General features: G+C 42.9%; 1 protein-coding gene across 1 annotated transcript in view; it reads right to left on the bottom strand.

Moving 5' to 3' along the window:
• LOC147676815 (uncharacterized) overlaps positions 1-18,310 on the bottom strand; it is a 230,680-nt gene that overhangs the window by 52,761 nt on the left and 159,609 nt on the right. The window lies entirely within an intron of this gene.

The raw sequence follows: 18,310 nt of genomic DNA, 5'->3' as shown, positions 1-18,310 counted from the left end.
TGTATTGTGCATATTTCGTCCACAGTACATCTTTACCACTCTTATCAACTTCTATTGACCAAATGGGTCTGTCCGGATAGATAACCATGCCACTCCTCCAGTATCTCTTGCATATTGTTATTGTGGCCCATTTCCCTGTGTCAATCCCCATCCTCAACTCAGGCCGACATCACTATAGAGCTGCGAACCCACAACGTCCTCTCGTACATCAGCTGCTTGCGAAGATCCATTCTCCCTCTCCCTATCCATGTGTGCTAAATCCAAAAGTATGGTATACCACTATTGTGCAGTAGGGTATTTTCGTAGCCCAGCTATTTCCTCTCTGTGTAGTGATGTGCTTTTGGCTTGCGCCCACACCAGAAGTGATGTTTTCAACTATTAATTACAGGAGGATCAGTGTGTTTCCTTCTTTTAGTTATGAACAGTTTTGTGACTGACAAGCCTAAGTCAATAAATTTCGTCGTGACCCTGTTTGTCTTTGTTCTAGGATATAGACCTAATATGCAGACATCGCATGTGCGCATGATAGTCCTATCGGTGCATGTTGCAAGCGCCGTGATGACTTCTTGACAATAGCTTTGCAGGGAAGCACAAAACAATAGCATGTGTACGAGGTCCGCGTCTGTTTGTAGACAGCGTGGGCACTCAGCGGTATTGGTGTGAAAGTATTGATTTATTTTGTCCGGGTAATAGATATGCCCTCTGCGTTTTATTATGTCTGAATTAACTTAAATTTAGAGTTCCTCTGAACATGAGTTGGGGTTCGCTAGCAACGTGTCCCATTCTTTTTCTGCCCATTGTTGTCCCCTGTCTGTTTCCCATGGTGATCGGAGGGCCGTCATGGGTTTTGTTGTATGGATAAGTAGCGCCTCAAACAGCCAGTGTACAATGTATGACCCATTGCCCATAACATGTAAGTATTGCATTAGGAGGTGTGTCTCCAGTTCGGCAGTGATGTCGTTCCACATCGTGGAAAGTGATCTCGTAATTGAGTTATATAATAAGAATTGACCTGCGGGTAAGTCGTTGAGCATACTCCAATACCAAGATTTCTTGAGGGCCAAGAAACAGGACAGCTTCCTGCAGATTATAGAACTGTAAAAAATGCTTCTTTTTAAACTCTAGTCCCTTTAATCACAGATGCCACAATCACTTCACATTACATCAGATAAAATCAAATCACAATGTTAATAATCCTCTTTATAAGTTTGAAAACCTTAATATAGAGATGTCTGTCAAGAAGTTCTCCTCTGGTTATGTGCACCATCAATTTCTTTTTTGATTTTTGTCAGTGTTACCAACTTTGATGCAGACTAACAAACACCAATGACCTTAAAGTACATTTCTACATGTCATTATGGTGTGTATTAAAGTGGCGATGATACAGAAACAAATCACAGAATAAGGCTTCAGAATAGTATAACTGTGTTAGACCGGTCATCCTTAGGGTGGTTGTTCCCCAGACGTTTTGTCTTTTACCTCCTGTTGTTGCGGATTCTTTTTGTTGGCCTTATGACTGAGCACTTTACCACTTCTAACCACACCTAAAGTACATGTGCTTCTCCCCTAAACATGATGACATTGGTGTATACCTGATTGGCATATTTGTTGTGCTGTTAAGTCCCTTGTAAAGTGGTATACCATAATCCCAGGGCCTGTACTTCAAAGGATATTAGTGGGCATTCAGCAATGATTGTGCCACCTACGTAAGTAGCTTTTCAAACCTGTGAAAAGGTCTGCCACTGCAGTGCCTGTGTGTGCAGTTTTCTGCCACTTCGACTTGGCATTTACAACTACTTGCCAAGTCTTAAACTCCCCTTTTATTACATATAAGTCACTCTTAAGGTAGGCTATAAGTAACCCTAGGAGCAGGCTGGCATGTAAGTACAAGGGAGGGTATTTATGTTTAAACTCTACATGCACTGGTAGTGACTAACACCCAAATTAGTTTTTCCCTACTGTGAGGCCTACTTCTCACTTAGGTCAGCATTGAGACTTCCTCAATACACTTTTAAGCTGTAATTATTGATCAGAGAAAAGTGGCTTTTTCATCTTTCATATCTTTGGATTGGTAATTGTAAATCCTCCTTACTGGTGAAGCTGGATTTAACATTACTATTTTAGAAATGCCACTTTTAGAAACTGGACATTTCTCTGCACTTACTGCTCTGTGTGCCTGATAGCCTGTCATCAATACATGTCTGGGCTGGGTGACAGACCTTGGATGTGTGGAAATACAGCTGCATGTGTATTCATGTTGTCAAACCTCAGGGCGTTATCTAGATCTGCCAAGGGTGTATGGCGCTGCAGTGCCATCGCTTACTGTATCAACGTGATGTGCTCGATTTCGTTCAGCAGAGGTTGGCGCCCAGGGTGCAGCAGGGAGATTATTACATGTTCTGCATGAATGTAGGTGTGAATGGATGTACACGTTGGCGGTCTGCAGATGGGCGGATGGTGCACAAGGTGCCATGCAGCAGTTCCACTCAGTTTATGGTGGTTCTGGGTCAAGAGCCTTGCAGCCTGGAGTGTTGTATGCAAGCATTGCATATCTGTAGGAGACACAGGGCACGCATTAGAAATATACAGGGGCTAAACATGTGCGGGCTGTCCACAAGGTAGAGTGGCGGCTTTACTCCGTTTACGGTTGTTGTGGACCAGCCGGGGTGCAGCCTGGAGTACTGTTTTTAAGCAGCGCGAGGCAGACTGGCGCAGTGACTCACTGTTTGAACATGCTTTCCATGCTCATGATCTGCTTCCTGCTGAACTCCTTAAACTCTATGGGTTGTTGACCCGTAAACTTGGCTGCTGCTGCTCGCCTAACCCCTCGTTCAGGTCGTTCCGCCGCTGCAACTTAGATCTGCGCTCTGGCCCAGTGCTTGCCGCGGGCTCCCAGTTCTGCCGCTCCGACTCTGGTTCTCCGCCATTCCCGAGTCCCGGAGGCTCTCCGCTGCCTTCCTCCACCTTCAGCCTCCTGTTCAGCTTGGAAGCCAGCTCATCAGTAGCCATGGCTCAATGCGGAGGATCAACACTTGCTGCTGTTGATGACACCTATAGCTCACGCATTGAGCCGAACATGGAAACAACTGGCAGCCAGCCCGAGCTGTAAATAACAGGAAAGGACCGTGTGACGTAAGACGCCACATGCTGATGTCACAAGCCAGGTCTGCAGTGGTCTGTTGCCTTAAAAAATATATATTTAAAGTTAAATCACGACATCGCATCACTTACAAAAAAAAATGGATGCGGCTTAAGCATTTGCAAAGCGAATGGAAAAAAAAAATACCCTTCTTCGTCTGTTGCCATAGCGATGTGTGTATGTGTGTTTGGACAGTATTAAACGGGAGACGGCAGCGTGCACTAAGGAAAGGGGACATTTTTTCTGACCGTTGAAGAATATACATCTGGTGATGTAAACTAGCACATCAGAACAGTCGTACCTTGGCGATCTTGAGCCAGTTGGAACATATATGAATCCCTACCAGTGTAGCCAGGCCTGGCTCCAGGTTTAGGTTGCAAACACACAGTCCTGATGAAGACTCGCAGCAAAGGTTTGAATCCCTCATTGCACAGTCGAGTCGAAACGTCGACGCACTCCCATTGATCAAGACCTGTACCTTCATTGTGTCCTACCATTGGAAACTGCCTTGAATGCACATTAAAATTTACAGAATACTTGTAAATCGTATATAGACAGGTTTACGTTTACTGGTCTTTGTTATCAGTATTTGTAAAATATCAAAGTAACTCCTTTTATTCTTTGATTCACACTTTCACTACCCAACACCACTATCCTCTCATCCTTTCACCTTTCCTTTTGCGCGAAACCTATGGTCATTACTAAAATATTTTTGATTTGCTCTAAAATAAATATCTTGTAATTGATTACAGAATTTGGCGCTTGTTTCTTGTGTGGTCTATTAACTAGTGTATATGCATAAATAGTTATTTTGTATATGCAGTAATATCTCTTAGAGGTGTTGTATAAATTTTCTATGCAACAGAAATGTTGAGTTTCTTAATTGTTGGTCACCGACCACTGTTTTCATTCCTGGAAAAAAAAATACAACATTTCGGGCACGCTGCTTCTTTAGTGCGTACGTATCAGCACAAGCCCCAAGCCACGATAAACTTATAACGCTTATTATTAGTTAAACGCCACACAATAGTAAACGCACAACCCACATGACAGTACATCACAGTAATGCTAAACAAGCCGCACTAGAGGAATGAAAGGCGTGTCAGGCATTCTTGACAATAAACGTGGTAATACAAGAAAAAAGTGCTTAGCGGCTAATTAAGAGTCACTGTCTCCCGCCGCAAGTAAAAGATCCAATCCTAGTGGGCGTGGCCAAAAGAGGACAGAATAGCAACCAGGAGGGACTAAAGAACCTCCGGTACAATTATCACATGACGTTCTGCATAATCCGTGACGCTAAATGACGTGCACCAATCAAGAATGCAGGTGGAGCAGAGACACGACTTCTGGAACCGCATTGATTCCAAGAAGCCCTCGCATGGCGAGAGCACTGCATGCGCGCTGCTAATGTTAGGGGAGACCTAAAAACGATTGTAAGTTGTAGCTCAGTTATTGGCTCTGGATACCTCGGGATCTTGGACAACCTACATACCCTATATACCCGCACAGCCAGAAGCGACAGGTGGACATAAACGCATTGTTTTTATAATTCAACCACTGTGACAAAAAATTACAGATGAAAAAGTTGTCATAAATGGCTGTTTTTTTCCCACGCATCTTTAATATTTTTTTTATTACAACTGTTAGTTTCTTTGGGAAAACCTTGAGGGATCTACACATATGACTCCTAGCTGAATTCAGCTTTTTGCTTACTTTACTCTAAAAAATCTATAACCTCCCTGGGTCATCCATGAGTTTCACATTGGTTTTCAGCATAAACTGGATTTAGGATCTAAGCACAAAAAATAGAAAAAATGGGCTACCCGTCTGAAAAATGCCAAAACTGATTATGAAAATGTGCTTTTTTGATTCAGCTATGCATGGCCTTGTAGGCTAAAAAGATGGTGACTTTAGCACTGCAAACCTTTTGTTGTCATTTTTGGGAGAAACACATACAGGCATTTTTATCCACAGAACTTATTTCCTATTTGTCTAAAAAAAACTCAAAGTGTATCTATATTTTGCCTATTGTCTCAGTCCTCTCCAAGGGAATCCTCAAACCCTAGGTAGCGTTATTATCCCCATGATGTTGGGAAAAAAAAGTATGCACAGTTGGTGTGGATACCTTGTGTGGAAAAAAGTTATGGAGGCCAAAGCATAAACTGACCCAAATAGCCAAAAGAGGGATTAGCCACCATTTGCCTCAGCAGTAATTGGTTTTAATACCAATAATATGCTTTTTACCAAATATTGAATTTATATTTTGGGGCTCATTTTCACCCAGGTGTTACGAGGTAACATATACCAGATGTTTTATTGTTACCCAACCCAATGGTACCATTCTTCATTCTTATGATCAGTTCCTTAGCAACCTCCTTTCCTATCATGACTAGTCATTGCTAAGTTTATATGTCAGCGTTTGTTCTTGTTTGTCACTATTTGGTAGCCAACACTTTCATAAAGATCGTGCAGAGCTTTCATAAAAGCTCTGACTCAAAGTCCCTGTGGGAGTACAATTATTCATTATCTCTCCCCGCTGTTCAAAACTTTAATTATGTCTCCAACAATAAATTATTTCATCACGCATGGGCATACCATCTATACATTATTTACCAATCCCCTGCAAAACTGAATATCAAAACAGTTTGAGGAAAATTCAAACCCAGCACTTTTTGCATTTTAGAGACACTAGTCACCAATAATTACTTCAACGCATTATGGTTACACACCGAGAGGCCTCCTATTCAACACGTCTTTAACAACTCCATGTGAAAAAGCTCTTGGGTTGACCCATCTTTTCTCTTTGTTGTTGTTGATTTATGTAGGCCCGAAGCTTTTAGTCCCCTTCTCAAACGCACATAATAGACCTATCACCTGCGGAGTCCCCTTGTGCGCCACATGTTGCCCTGTAATTTTCAATTTTCTGAAAAATCAGCTGCATCATTCACAAAGCCACCATCACCACCACGCCTTTCTCTGATAGAATGACTCACCATTTCTGGTGACTTTTGGCGTAATTGCTGCCAAGGCACCTTCAGAGTGGAGACAAGTGTAAAAATAGAAAATCAAGGCAACAGGCCTTATCCTTCAGAGGATCTGGAACAATATTCCTGTGTCCAACAGTACTACCCCAACCCGGATCCAGCTTAGTAAAGTATAGAAGGTGCACCTTTCGCAAGAACACTACATTACACTGCAATTACAGTACACTTAAGCACCCAGAAACCAGCTACCTCTCCAATCATTTGTTGACTGGACTCTTACCTTCGACCTTGTACAACATTCTGCTGCCTTTCGACTGGCTTTTCTCTATGTAAACATAAATATATAATGACATATTATGTATATATTTTTAATTAATTTGTTTAAGGTAATTATCTACAATGTTAGTAACATTATGATTCAGTTGAAAGAAATCAACCCCCTGGCTTTGGAGTAAAATGGAGGAAACAAACAGCTATCTCTGTAAACTTTTTGTACTTGTTAACTGTAGCACTGAGCTAGCTGTGTTGCTTCTAAGGTATGAAGTCTCACTCATGCTTGGCAGTAGTAAGTGTGAATTCTCAAAGTGCTTGCTCAGCTCTAGAATGTTTTCATTCTTGTAACATTTTGAAGGCCCACATCTACCAATTATATCTCAGTTTTAGTCCTGGGACGCCCGTTGGAAGCGGTGTGTTTAGAGGGCTTAAATAATCTAAGATTGAGGCTTAGAGAACCCAATAGTAAAGTCCATTGAGAAAAATGAGAAGTCATCCTAAACTGGTACAAGTAAGCTAATAAACTCTACCATGAGTGTCAGCTACTGGGGTTGAAAGAGACCCGTGATAGACTCAAATTCCAAGTTGCCCTGTTAATGGTGCAATGTTAGGACCTTACTGTCCCTCTTTTTTCATATTTGCTTCACCAAATCACACCTGAGAAGACAGAGCAAACAGAAGAAAAGGAGGAGAATTTACTAAATGTTTGAATTTTCCCAATGCCGGCCGGAGATACTAGAGATGTCCCTGCTGAGGCGCCTGTAAAATGGGCAGCGATAGCGTATCAGTCAGTGGAAGGGATACAGGCAATGCAGATGTGGATGTGGCGGATGGCATGAAGTAAGAGACTGATAGCAAAGCACAAGAGAATGGTGCACAGCATGTGCGACAAGAGGCTGACTCCACAACAACTGATACAACTTCGAAAGCTCACACACACTTCACGCCTCGTCAGACCTTTGCTAGGCATTGATCCTGCAGAGCCGTAGCCTGACTTAACCTGAAGTAGTCCAAGATGCATGGCTAGCAGTTGAGCAAAAGAGCGTGAAAGAAATCTTTGAAATTATCAACTTAACCTCTTGACTAGAGATGTCATAGCAACAATCCCCAGTATGGCCTTCTTTCTTTACAAGAACCGGACGTGGGATACTATTCATGCCCCAGGGTGCCCAGCAGACCTTGTCAATGTTAAGATACAATTACCTAATATACCTGAAAACCCTATATAGTTTGATGAAGAGCTTCAGATTGTTTTGAGTGTTACAATCCCAATACCAATTGGCTGATGCGAATCAACCATTACAATTAGTGGTACCAAGTAAGTTAAGCGACCAATTGAACGAAAAACCACAGCATGCCCCTGAAGATGCTGTCGCACTTGCAGGGGCAAACAAAGGCTTGTTGAATGCTGAGCTGTTGGATAAAACTCTGGCTGAATCCTGATATTCCACTGACACACTTAATTGTGAAGGATTGTTTGTCTCAGGATAAGGCACTGGCCATCCCATGGATAAAATATTTGAAGTCTAGTTTTTTTAGATTGAGGCGTCCCGAATTGTTTGAAAACCCTAGTAGCATTGTTAAGGGGGATCTGGAGGCAACGAAACTGGCCTTCCTCATGGATAGGAAGACCCAGAGGGAAGCCATAGAGCTCCAGAAGTCGAGTGTCAGAAAATAGGTTATGCTGAAAACATGTGCATTTACTGAGCCGAATCTAATGGGCTCTCTGACCTCTCATGAAAAATGTTTAGTGACTAGATTCAGGTTGAATCTTTTTCATCACTTGCTTATTAGGACAAGAACTGCTAATTTTAGTAAAGTTGCAGTTCCCTGCGGCTGCGACGGAAAGTCTCCGCAGGATATGCTGCATTTTATATTTTTATGTAGTTTCTATGAATACCCCCGTGGTGACACTTTTAAGAAATCTTAAATTTACTCAGATCAGACCTGCCCTGATGTATTACCACTCTTGCACAATGATAGTATTTCCAGGTTACTGAATTTTTAAAATTAACTGTTAAATACAGAAAATGATTGGATTTGTAATGGGCTTTACTGAATGAATTTTTTTTATTTCTTGGTTGTTATGAAATGATGAAATCATACCTTTGCCCCAATGTATCCTGCTATAATATGTGTTTTAAAAAAAAAAAGAATTATGAATCATCTGTTTATTGTATTTGCACTTTTATGGTTTTGAACAAAAACCGAAATAAGTTTTATTGATGATGATGATGTGAATGCTGTAATGGATGTATGCCCAGTCAAAACTCACTGGACCAACATTTCCAACTGTAAACACAAGTTAGAAGCCCTTGCTTATTATTCAGATTAATGAATGTATGTTTTCAGGAGATATTCTGATATTTTCCAACCCGCTGAAACAACTCAGGAATCTGTGGACGTTTATTTTGTTCAGGATCGGATACTTAAAAATCAGGAGCAGCTTTGTACCCTTTACATGGAGTTGTCAACAAAGGGGTGACTGAATTGGCTGCCTTTGCTAATCCATGCTTGGTGCTGAAAGAAGGGAAAAAGGAGCTGAGCAAATCAAGCCTAATATCATTGCAATGGCAATAGTTCCGACATCTTGTGAAAGGGAAGGGCAGGATGAATGGGAAGAGAGCAGTCGCCACCTGTCCCCTGCCAAAGTGGTGGGAGGACAAAATAAAAAATAAATAAACTTACCTGATCGCCGCCGCCTCCGCCGTGCGCTCCATCCCACAATTCCTGCTTCTGGGACAGGCTCCCAGACTGCACTGTGGCCAATCATGACGCTGCAGGGAAGCAGCATCAGGATTGGCATTAGCGCTGCAACTTAGAGCTCCCAGGCAGACTGGAACCCTGTGCCTGCTTCACTGCGCATGAGGTGTTTGGCCGGCTTCAACGGCTGGCCAAACCTTATGCGCAGTGAAGGGACATGGGTGCACTAGCACTCCCCCATCATTGTGTCACCCCCCTGGACCCATCCCCAAGACTCATCAGAGTTTTGGGGGTGGATCCAGGGGGATTAAAAATAACAACATAAGAAACCCGTTTTATTATTGTTTTATTTGCGGCTGGTGGCAGGGGGGCAGCACTCCTCCGCCCTAATGGAGGGGCCGATGCTGGAAGGGGGAACAAAGTGAAGGAAGAACAGAACTGAACCGAAGATGGGGTTGTGGAGATGCCGCCCATCAGGGACGTTCATGCTTCAGCTGAGGTCAATTCAGTCACTGGAAGACGGATCACCACAATATAAATTCCGGTGCACCTTCCAAGCTGATGAACGTGAATTTCTCCAACCTTCTCCGAGCCAATGTCCCATCATTAAGAACAGCTTGAAAGGTGCTGACTTCTCTGAAAATACTCTGATCCCAGAAGACAAAAGTGCCCCAGATGTAAAATGTGCAAAAATGATGAGACTTGTTTCATGCCTTATTGATTCAAGTGTCAGCAGATCAATCTTGTAAACTCTGTTTTTTTCTTTATCACTCTTGGCTTGTCCATTCATATGACTGGCATTTCTAACACTGGAGTCTCGCAATTCATCACCGATCCGATGTCCATTATCCCGGGTCTCACCACTGATGGACATGCCTTTCTGTTGAGCCCACCTGATCTTGATAACTTCTTAGGAAGGCAATTTCATTTGTAAATTGAACTGTGCTGTCTACAATCACCGTCTGTCTACCGCTCCTAGATACAAGTACCTCGGTTGTTGGTTAGATGATAAGGGTGGGCATGTAACTCAAGAAAACTCTCTTAAATGAAAGCGTGCATCTCTACTATTTGCATTCCAATCCATTCTGATATACTCTAAACAACCATCCTTAGAACCTCTGCTGAAAGTAGTCAAAGCTAAGCTAATTCCTAGGTTAGCATATGGTTTGGATGCCTTTCCCGGGAAACTTGGCTCCTTTTTTACCAAAACCCAGAGCCAAGTTTTTAGACCCGTATTTAAACTCCCAAATCATTCTGCCGCTGCTCAAATAAGATTAGAATTTGCATTGTGTGACCAAGTTTTAGCTCAAAATGCCTGCACCATTAAATATTTACATGATATACGTGCTGCCAAAGAAGGAATGCTGAAAAGTTTATTTTGGAAGAACTATTATCAAATAACATTATACCAGCGCACAATTCTTGGACGACTTCTCTTTATGAAGGCTTGAAAGCTAAATCAAAGGCAAGATTATGGAATCTGAATCTTCCACATCAGTATTTTTAAAAAAGAGCTAAACCGATTAACACAAAAGGCATAATTTCTACAAGATCGTCGGATCCTTATGGCTCGGAAAAAGGTATTCAAAAATACTTCATAGATTCTTTCGGTGCGTACTTTAAAATTAAATTTTGTCTTATCAGGATGGGACATTTTTTATCCCTCGACCTTCACCCCCTTGGTTGAAAGGTCCAGTATCAACTATATGTTGTCTGTGTGCTCAATCTCAAGTGAGCCTATGTCATTGTCCGGCTTTAATTAACTACTGCAGGAAATTTCCCAGCCAGTTGTGGATTTTACAAGATTCTCGCACAATTTAAGAGGCAGTAGATTTCGTACTTAATGACGCTTACCCGAAAGCCATTTGTAATTTGATGAAATTCTTAAAACAGAAAAGTTGCTAAGAGCTGCTAAACTGCCAGACACTTGTGAAGTATGTAAATGTAAATGTTTTTGTACTTGTATAGCGCACAGCTACCCGCTGTGGGTTTCCCTGCGCTTGTACGAATACCGCAAGGGAACCCTTCCTGGCTTTCCCTGTGAAGTGTCCACTCCTGGGCACCTCCATGGTGCAGATCAGGCATCCCTCGCGTTGTGGGGGCCGTTGTGGAGACTAAGCAAGCTATTGCCCAGAGTTGCAGCGTGGGACCCATGATCAGAACAGGCCCTGAGGCTGAGCCCGAGACCCGCCGGGGCAGGAATTGAACCCTGGTCCCTGGCCAGAGCTCTGCATCGAGGTCTGCCCGCTCTAACCATTGAGCCACACTTCTCCACTCTCAGTATGATGGACACCTCCTATCCCTTTGTGCATATGTGCTTTGATACTAGAAGTTTGACTGTATGCACTTTAATAATTATGATGTATACTCTTTCCCATAAACACATGAATTATGGATCCACTGGAATTCTCCTTATCAAATATGTATAACTATTTATGCATTTAAAAGTCATTGGTAGTTTTTTTATCGATTTTATAATTGTTTTCAAATGTAAACACGTTTTAAAATGGGTTCTGACTATAACAGTAGCTTTGAAATAGTTTTTTTTAATCATGTTTTATGATATGTTTTGTATTTGCAACTAATCTGTTTTTTTAATAAGGTCTTATCAATTTTGTAATGGCTTTTATTAGCTGTGCAAAAACAATTAAACTTGAAAGTTGAACATGTGCTGTATGGAGGTGTTTATCCAAATGTGCCAAAGATAAATGGAACTGATTTCTTACCTGTTTTATGTGAAAACACTGATAATATGGAGGATTTTAAATGCTAACAAAATGTACCCAAATCTATCTCTGACATTCTTGATGACAACGTATTTTATATCTGCTTGTATTACAACGTGTTTATACCCGTTAGAGTACTGCCAAGGCCTTTGCATTATTGCACAGTAACACACATTGTAAACGTGTAGCCTTTTTGTTTTTCACTGTTAGACATTGGTTATTTATTGTGACTGGTAAAGTAACCATAGCCTCTATTTAAAGTTGGCATAGTAAAGTGTTTTAATAATGTATCTTCTTCTCAAGGTCTTCCCACATTCTTCCCGCAAGAAGAGCTAGACATATGCTTCTTAGCACCTATCCTGGGTTTCAATTTAATCAGGTATCCTTTGTGCTTACTGCCATGAAGGAAATGAATAAAAGTAAAGTAAAAATGTGCTGGATTTAGTATTATATGATCCAACTGATCAGACGGCGAAACGTTGGCCCGTTGACTTTGCGACTTGCCTTAGAATACGAGTAGATTATTTCGCTGCTAGATATGCTTGTGCATTAACTAGATGTTAGACGTCTGTTTGGCTTTGCCAAGCAAAAGCTTCCTTTCCCACAACGTGGTGCATTTTGTCTTAGGAAACACCTTTACTCAGAGACCACGAGGTACAAGTCCTGGACCGGACTCTACATGGCGACCCCAGGTGCCCAATAAAGCAAGAGGTATCTCCAGGAGGCCTGGGGTGGAGGCCAGTCCAGTGCTGGACCTGGTGGTTGAAGTCTGACTGTTTATTATTGGTTGCTTTGCTCTTTGCCTGTAGTGATTTGTGGTGTGTTAAAGGGGTGCACCAAAGGATCATCTGGGTAGGGGGCGTCAGGACAATAGACTGATTGGGTAAGAAATAAGGGGATCAGTCCTATAGCAGAGTTGGTGTTGGTGTAATCCAAATCATAGAGCAAGCTGTCTCTATAGAATAGTGGAGATATGGCAGATAGGCAGGAGAGCCAGGACCTGAAGCACAGACCCTTGAAGGATAAGTGCATGTGTGAAAGCGGTTTCCTGGTCCAGCCGCACTGGCTGCGTTGTTAGCCGTCTGGGCTCATAATAGAACAAAAAGCTGAAAGGGGACCTTTGAGTGGAAGTTCATGATACCTTTGCTTCCTCCCTCCACAAGATCAATTAGAGAAATACCTGAAGGCCCCTTACCCTAGTTTCCGTTTCCTTAACCAGGAGATGAGCTGTGGCACAAGGCTGGCACAAACCTTCTTGTGTTCTGTGTATGAATGAAGGCGACCTTAGGTGGGGTGTTTTGTGTATGAATGAAGGCAACGCTATGGGGGCTGAAAAGTCTAAGTGTAATGAACACCAAACGAAGGGGGCTCTTGCCCATACTATGTACCACTAATATGGTAAAGGCATATGCAGATTTCTGAAACTGTGTATGAGCCTCCCCCACTCTATTTCCACAGATCAATGAATCAACAAAAGAAGAGCAGGGAGTAGGATTTTCTGGATGTTTTAAGCTTTCCCAAAGCCGGCTGATGACGCTAGGGGAGTGTCAACGGATGCACCTGGAAACGAGGCAGTGCCCGCAGGACCAGAAACTTATGAAGCACGAGACGGTAACATACAAGCGAGTGCTACTGTGTGAATACCCTACAGTAGAGCAGTAAAGGAACCACTGCAAATAACTAGACAAGATCCAGATTCCAGTACTGGGGAGCAGACTAGATCGAGAATACAGACATCTGGGGTGTATGGAGCCTCACTTTACCCAAGACAGTTTAAACTGAACTGCTGAATGACTGGCTAGGAGCATGTGTCAGAGAGAGAGATAGCAGTGGCCGCCCCTCAAATGATCATGATCCCTCTTCTCCAGCCCCAGACACTCTCCTTCCTCTATAAGACGACCCTGGCCTCAGGGGCAGAGTTGCTGATCACATCCCCTGGACCCCTTCTGATTTATTGAGCATTAAGAAACAGTTTCCCAACATTCATATGGGCAGATTTACAATAACTGGCGCATCCCTGCATATCAGCAGGGATGCGCCAGTTATTGTGCGCCATGCCTCCGCCGCATTTATAATTTGGCACACCATGGGGCAAAAACGGCACAGATGCAACACGCATCTGTGCCATAAAAGCGGCGCATTGCTGGAGTTGGGTCGCAAGCGCAACACAGCTCCAGCAATGCTCTGGGGGGCCTATTCCTCCAATGCTGCGTCAATCCTTACGCCTGCTTCAAGCAGGCTCAGGGTTTCCACGCAGCATGGCCCAGAAGTGACTGAGTGAAATCTTGTAAATTTCACTCAGCCACTTTTAGGAGGCGTTTCTGCGCTGGAATACCCCCCCCCCCCCCTGCGCAGAACGCCTCCTTCTGGCGCAGGGCTTTACAACCTGACGCATCTCCCAGATGTGTCATGTTGTAAATACCCCTGCAGCATGGCGCATCTTTTCCGCCGCCGCTGCGTCACAAAAGTGACGCAACGGTGGCGTAAAAGAGGCGCAAGGGGCTTGTAAATCTGCCCCAAAATCTAAACTGGGCGGATGCCAACCAATAGTTGCATCTGGTGGTGCCAAGTAAGATATTGACTTATTGAGAAGGGAGGTTGACAGAGACAGGAAGTAGGAATAACAGGACTCTGTGAGCGGAAAAGAATCCTGTGTTGAATGCGGTTGCAAATGTGTGCCCACTGACAACATATGTGATGTGATGTGATGTGATTGGGTTCTTGTATAGCGCGCTACCACTCCGAGGAGTATCTTGGCGCTGAGACTATCTGTGTCTAGAAGATGACCGTGTCTAGACCGTTCGAGAGGCTGGAGGAGGATCATATTAGGGTTTTACATATTGTGTCCGGCAGTGAGTAGATCCATGTTTCGAGTTGTTTCCTGAAGCTTAGTTCTGTATTGGCTGCACAGAGGCATTGGGGTAGTTTATTCCATGCTTTCGTTCCAATCACAGATCGGGATTTACCACCCTTCGTCATCAGCCTGAACTTGGGGACGGCAAGCAGATTTGATGAGGATGATCTCAGTTCACGTGCAGGATGGTATTGTTTAAAATATTTTTGTAGATAAGCTGGGCCTTGGTGGTGAAAAGCTTTGAAGGAGATTATCAGGACTTTGAACAAAATACGCTTTTGTATTGGGAGCCAGTGCAGTGCGTCTAGCACAGCAGAGGTGAGGATGTTCTTGCCCAGCCTAGAACTAGCCTCGCTGCGGCATGCTGTACCATCTGAAGTCTATGCAGGGCAGATCTATTTAGCCCTGCATACAGACTGTTGCAGTAGTCCAATCTGGATGTAATCAGTGCCACTGCAACAGTCCGTCTGGCACTTAGAGGGAGCAGCTTAAAAAATTTTCTCAGACCTCTGATGATATTGAAACAATTTCTGGCTACTTCTCTGGTTTGGTGGTTAAAAGACAAAGTGTTGTCAAATTTAACTCCCAGATTTCTCACTGCATTGACAGTATTGGGTGGAGCTTCTGCCTCCTTGGGCCAGCAGGACTGAGGAGAAAAACAATTATTGGGGCCGAAAGGTATTATTTCTGTTTTGGCAGAATTACATTTTAGATGATTGCTGGTCATCCAAGCAAATACTGCTGAGAGGCATTCTTTCAGAGTGATTTCAGCATTCGGAACATTTTCATCCAGTGTTAGAACTAACTGGGTATCGCCGGCGTATGCAATTGAGTCAATGCCAAACGAGGAGATAACTTTGATCAGGGGAACCATATAAAGGTTGAATAATGTGGGGCTCAAACTAGAGCCATGCGGAACCCCTGTAGTCAGCATTCTCTCCTCAGAGCGGAATTGACCCAGCATAATAACCTGGCGCCTGTGTGCCAGAAAACTTCTGAACCCTTCGAGCACGGTTCCTGCTATGCCTGCATTTGCTAGGCGGTGTAAAAGGATAGCATGGGATACCGTGTCGAATGCTGCAGAGAGATCTAAAAGGATCAGTCTTGCCCTGATCCAATGCAGCTCGAATGGTTTCGGTGGTAGAAAGTAGGGCTGATTCGGTAGAGTGGTGTGCCCTAAAACCCGCTTGGCATGGGTGGAGGGTTTTCGTTCATATTGGACTAAGATTTAGAACTGTAAGTGAAATATAGGTGGATCATCAGCAGACTATGTCAATCATTGCTTCTTTTTAGAACTAAAAACATGTGACCCACCTAGCTTTAATGGACATGAAGCAGGCGATTTTGTAATCTAACTAAAGCGTTGTGTGGCCGTGCATTTTCTGTACATAGAGCACAGTTTCCATTAAGATGGTCACAAATTATGCACAGACATACAGCTTTACTGACAAAAGTTTATTCCCCACAAATGATAATGTGTGGAAATTGAGATCCAGTGAATACTTAACATTTGTGCATCACCAATGAAAATGTCTTGATTTGTTTTGATCCTATTAAAAAGTTTTGTTTTCATCACACTTTAGAATTAGAAAAACAACGTGCTTCATTTTTGCTTTCATAACTGCTGAACGTGGACAGTTCATTTAGAGGTATTTACATTTTGTTGTGTTACGAAGGAGTAGCATCCTACAGTATTTTTCTTTCACACTCTTCAGCAAGATTGCTACATTAGTCACTTTACTTTTCATTCTCTGACTGCATAGTGAGAAGAGATTGTATACCCCAATCCCCATGTAAAAAAACATACGTTTCAATTTGTCAGAAGACAGCCTAACAATTGACCCGTGTCTTAGAAGCGCAGCAAATGTGACAAGATAAATACGAATTTAGAGGCATGTTTATTTATTGTTCGATTTTCGTGACCCACCCAAAATCAGTTTGCGACCTACAGGTTGGGAAAGACTGATCTAGATAGGCTCAAATATGCATTTCAAAGGTATTTGGAATTGCCTATCTGACGTAGATGGTTAATGAATTTGCAGTTGCTGCTTTTCTGAAGAGATTGACAGCAAATGTGAGAAACCAACTAATAACTATTTTTTATTGAATACAAACTGTAAAAGTAGCAAATATCACGGTGTGAAATCATAGGTAAGTAATATAGAGCCTGCAGAATTTAAATTGATGTACTTAAAATAACAGAATATGCAACTGAATGTGAAGGGGCGGGTGAAAAGGAAGCTCCTCCAAGAGATGAAGTGCAGAGTGGAAGGCGAGTGGGGAGGGGAAATGGGAGAGTCAGGGGAGAACCCACAGGAGCTGGAGTGCCATGTTAGAGGGCATTGGGGACATTGAATTCAAGGACAGACCAAGAGATGCAGACTGTACCCTGAAAGCGGCCCTAAAGCGCTGGGATGTCTGGTTTCACCTTGGGGGTGCCCAGTAGGGAGCATCTCACAGGGAAATCCAGGACGGGTTCCACAGCGGTATACAGCGCCAAGATGCCCGTCATGTGATAGTGCGCTTTACAAGTATACATACATTTACACACAGCTCCATATAGATCAGGAAGGTCCTTACGTTGATTATATGATAAACAGAAAACCAACCACTTGCCTTATTGATATTGACACACGCCATTCGGCTCAGAAAACCTCAGAATTACCTTCGCTACCTCTCTCAGGCTTGCCCATGGACACAGTTGGTATTTGAAATCCATGAGTTTCACATCCTCCTCTAATCCTGTTTGTATAACTCTTGGTCCCACCACAGACAAGCATGCTTTCCTTATAAGCCCTACCTCACTGACTTACCTACTGGGTTGTGATATTTTGTTTTAATTGAACTGCACTGCTTTCTGTGGACCTGACAAAGTCTACCTTACAGTGCCACAGGGCAAGGAAGACAAGGTCCATGGCCAGTTGTGTGAAATGAGTTGTCAATAAAACTGGAATACCTAAAGATTTGTCTAAATCGCTTGCTCAGGTGCCCTCCATGTACAGTATTTTCTAAAGCCAAATGGCAAATCAGGAATTCCACTGGTCATTGTTGACCTTATCAAGACAGGTGTTTTGGCATCGATTGTTAGCAGGTTTAAGACTCCTATACTTCCTCTCACATGTGTGGGAAAGACAAATATGTCCAGATTTATCCAGGATTTGACAGCCATAAATGATGCAGCTATCCCTAGAGTTCCTGTGTTTTTTAAACACACTACCATCCTTCCCTGTATCCCTGCAAATGCCCAATGATTTACAGTGGGAGATTTGTGCTCCGCCTTATTCTTCACACCCTTCCACTAAGAGAGTCCGTTGATATTTGCGTACTCATTCAGCAGATCTCAGCTGGAATGGCAGAGACTTCCCCAAGGGTTTACAGAGTCTCCTTCAATCTTAAAAAAAAACAGACTTGAAAACGTTGGTCTTTCCCAGGAAGTCAACTTTAGCCCAGTAAATTGATGACCTTTGGCTTGCCTCTGTTAATTTAGACCAATGCCAAACAACTCTGTCTCCGGACTGAACCATAGAATAATGGGCATAGGGCTTCAAAAGAGAAACTGAAACCTTTTAAGTCACACCCAAATATATTTTCTGCATATTTAGTCAAAGGAGTTGGATACTTGACAGCCAGT

This window comes from Lissotriton vulgaris, chromosome 12 (assembly GCF_964263255.1).
Source record: "Lissotriton vulgaris chromosome 12, aLisVul1.2, whole genome shotgun sequence".
NCBI classification, from domain to species: domain Eukaryota; kingdom Metazoa; phylum Chordata; class Amphibia; order Caudata; family Salamandridae; genus Lissotriton; species Lissotriton vulgaris.
The sequence above is the reverse complement of the archived record's forward strand: the minus strand, read 5'-3'. Positions and strand labels throughout refer to the sequence as shown.